The following is a 3,517-nucleotide window of genomic DNA, read 5'->3' as shown; positions in this document are numbered from 1 at the left end:
TTAATTCCATGCTTGGGTAATTTTGAGATTTAATCCATTGTTTTCATGCTAAGTGCTACACTAAGGAGAAATCCGTAGCTCTTTTATGAGTGATGCATGTAGATGTGACTTGCTCGCATGTATTAGATCATGAATGGATTAGAAGGGGATGCTTGTATCATCATGCCGAGAAATCGGGTGTTTGGTAGCCCTCCATGTAGGTTTAATCCGAAGAAGAGTAGGTTTAATCCTAAGTGAGATTTCCTCATACTCAATGCAATCGTAGGAATGTAGATTTGGAAGAAATTCCTATCTATGTTCATATGGGATTAGGGTTCAATCGCCGAGAAATTGGGGTTGTTCTAATCTTGGAATCTCATGGTCCATTTTACCCTTGCATCTTTAGATCATCATCCATGTTGCATGATAACCCCTCAAGGGGATCCTCATCCATAGGCCTTTGCATCTCATTGATTTTTTTGCTTGCTTATTGCTTGTTCTCTCTAATTTGATCATAATCTCGTTTTAGCTTTAATTACATTTAGTAGAGTAAAAATCCATCACTTGAGATCTTAGGCTAGATAATAGCTTGAGAAGGAGTAATAGGAGATCCTTAGCCCTGTGGAATACTATACTCGCGTCTTCACGCGAGGTATTACTTGGCGATCCTGTACACTTGCGCGGAAGCAATCAATTAGTAATACGAAGTATTCTTTTATTACAATGAGCATTACTTTTATCAGGTTTTAGCGCTAATACATATGTATTTGTGATATGTTCGTGCATGTAGGTTTGTGAAGCTAAGTATTAAGAAAAAAAGACCAAGTAGATCGTAAATGCACTATTTGGTGGAATCTTGGAAGGAACAAACACGAAGACACAAGTTATGTTCGAAGATACATGAATGTGTGCCAACCTTCATGTATTCAAGAAATTAAAATGAGTTGGAGGGGCACGAAGGCAGTTGCATTTGAGTATCCTGACTTGTGCATGGATAGTAAGATCTTCACTAATGAGGCTTTTTATTGAAGAGGCGTCGTGTTCTACGGCATAGACGTGTCCCCGTTTATGTTGCCTTGATGAAAAGTGTGGAATCAGGAGTGTTTTGGCGGGGGTACTGTAGCAGTAATTGTAGCAAATTACTGTATTAATGTATTGTAGTAGTTACTGTTCAAAGCCGGCCGAAAATAAGGATTCCATAGAATCCACATGGGCATATGGAAATTCCACATGCCCGTGTGAAAATTCCATAGTGGCATTTGCGAAATCCATAGGCCTATGTGGATACCTGATTCCAGCATTATTTAAGCCGCGATTCAGGCCGATTTTGGGGGGCCATCCTTCATCATTCTCTCCAACTTTTCTCTATCTTTTGGCAGGCCGTCGGCTAGGGTTTAGAGAGGCTTTTGACAAGTCTTCTGAGTGGTTCTATGGATTCGACACCGTCTTCTCTTGGAAGAAGGTTATTGGGTCGGCATCAATCCGGCAAGGTGTGCACTAGGCAGGACAAGGGGACCTTTGGAGAATAAGAGGCTACTCCACAAGACCATCGACACAAATACCGAGGGGGTTTTCCTATGGATTACTTGTTTTTACTTTTGATTTCATTATTGATTGTATCTTGCTCCATGGAGAGCTAAATCCCCAAGTGGGTACCTCAATTTTGTAAACCCTAGGATGTTTTTGTTTCATTGACCTTTTATTATGCTTTCGTTAAATTGATGTCTGTAATTGAGTTCTAATCTTGAATGCTTATTGAATGATTTCTCTCTTAAAGTGATACTAGGGTTGAGAGACCATCTTGGTAACCTTTGTGGATGACTGACACACTATGAGGGTTAGACAAAGCAAGGTTGGAGAGGGTCGAGTGGTAGCGGAGCATCCCCTTTCCTTTCCAATATGATTTATCCTACCTCCACGTTCCAAGGGTTCTTTGCGGTCATAGTAGAGTGAAGGACTAAGGGATAAGCTCCGTTTGGGCTTAGTTGCGCGAGCAATAGAGTGAAGCGTTGAAGTGACTTTAGCACCTGAGGCTTAATTGTGATTAGGAATATTTCGCCTGGACCAAAGGGTTAGATCTACACATAGAAATAGGGTTTATCACCTGGAATCTTTAGAATGTCTTGTAATTTTACACAGTGTGAGGTGTTGAGACTGTTTGATTTCTCCACTGAGGCATAATGTAAAGTTAGTCACGGTTGAGCTTCGGTTTGGGACTGTGTATTTAAGGATATCCATGACTCATTAAGCATCAATTAGGAGACATAATAGTTGGTCTTGTACTTGAAACATTAGTCCTAGGGGAGCATTGTCTGAGTACCACACTTCTATCGATTTCCTTTCCTCTTCTTTATTGGTGCCTCTAATTCTTATTTCTTTTATTTCTGTTTACATTACATTTCATCAACATAATCATTGTTCATCTTCACTTGGTTAAGTAGCAATCTTAGTATATTTATTACCTACTCCTTGTGGATACGATACCCCACTTACCTGGGATTTATTATTTCGATAAACCCGTGCACTTGCGGGTAATACGCAAGGGGTGTTGTCAAGTTTTCGGTGCCATTGCCGGGGAATAGGCATTTAGAAATACTTTGCACTTTGTTATCTTAGCCATTCATATATTCATTTTATTTTATATTTCCTTATTCTATCACAATTCTAATTTATTTTCTTTCTTTTGGTGCAACACTAAGTTATGCCCCGAGGTAACCATTCGAATTTCATTGAAGGTGATCCTGAACTTGAACGTACACCCAAAAGAAGGGGTAAAGAACCTGTGTAAGAACCATCCAATCAAGCTGAAATAGAAGTTGAAGGGTCAGACAATATGGAAGAGCAGAATGAACAAAAGAGAACACTTTCTGACTATGCCAGAATCTCAATTTTGGGCACACAATCTGGCATTGTGCGGCCCCTGATTACAGCTCAAAATTTTTAGCTAAAGCCAACATTCATCCAGATGATACAGCAGTCAGCACAGTTTAATGGTTTGGCCGGTGAGGATCCTAACAACCACATAGAGAACTTTTCAAAGGTATATGACATACTTAAGATCAATGGAGTTACAGATGATACTATCAGATTCAGGGTCTTCCCATTTTCCTTGAATGGGAGAGCAAAGCAGTGGCTATCCTCATTACCTAGAGCATCAATCACTACATGGGAGAAGATGGTGGAAGTTTTTCTTGCTCGATATTTTCCTCCCGAAAAATCTGCAAAACATAGGAATGAGATTTCTACCTTCGCGCAAATGGAATTGGAGTCTCTATTTGAAACATGAGAAAGGTTCAAGAAACTCTTGCGAAAATGTCCTCAACATGGGGTTCTAGAGTGGATGATCATTCAGACTTTTTACAATGGTTTGAACCCAAGTACAAGACATTTACTTGATGTAGCAGCAGGAGGTACCTTAGGTAGCAAAACCAGCGGAGAAGCCCGGCACTTAATTGAAGAAATGGGTTTGAATGGCTATCAATGGAATACAAGGGAGAAGATGAAAGTGGGTGGCATCCATGAGATTGATGCGGTTACA

General features: G+C 40.1%; 1 non-coding gene across 1 annotated transcript; it reads right to left on the bottom strand.

Annotated features, from left to right (window-relative positions):
* Positions 1–3,202: 3,202 nt before the first annotated feature.
* Positions 3,203–3,309, bottom strand: LOC120281441. The gene has a single exon (XR_005542580.1). It is a non-coding gene; the product is annotated as a small nucleolar RNA R71 (small nucleolar RNA).
* Between the last annotated feature and the right edge of the window lie 208 nt (positions 3,310–3,517).

The sequence above is a fragment of the Dioscorea cayenensis genome, chromosome 17, assembly GCF_009730915.1.
Source record: "Dioscorea cayenensis subsp. rotundata cultivar TDr96_F1 chromosome 17, TDr96_F1_v2_PseudoChromosome.rev07_lg8_w22 25.fasta, whole genome shotgun sequence".
Taxonomy (NCBI): Eukaryota; Viridiplantae; Streptophyta; class Magnoliopsida; order Dioscoreales; family Dioscoreaceae; genus Dioscorea; species Dioscorea cayenensis.
Note: the sequence above shows the minus strand (reverse complement) of the source record. Positions and strands in the feature narration are given on the sequence as shown.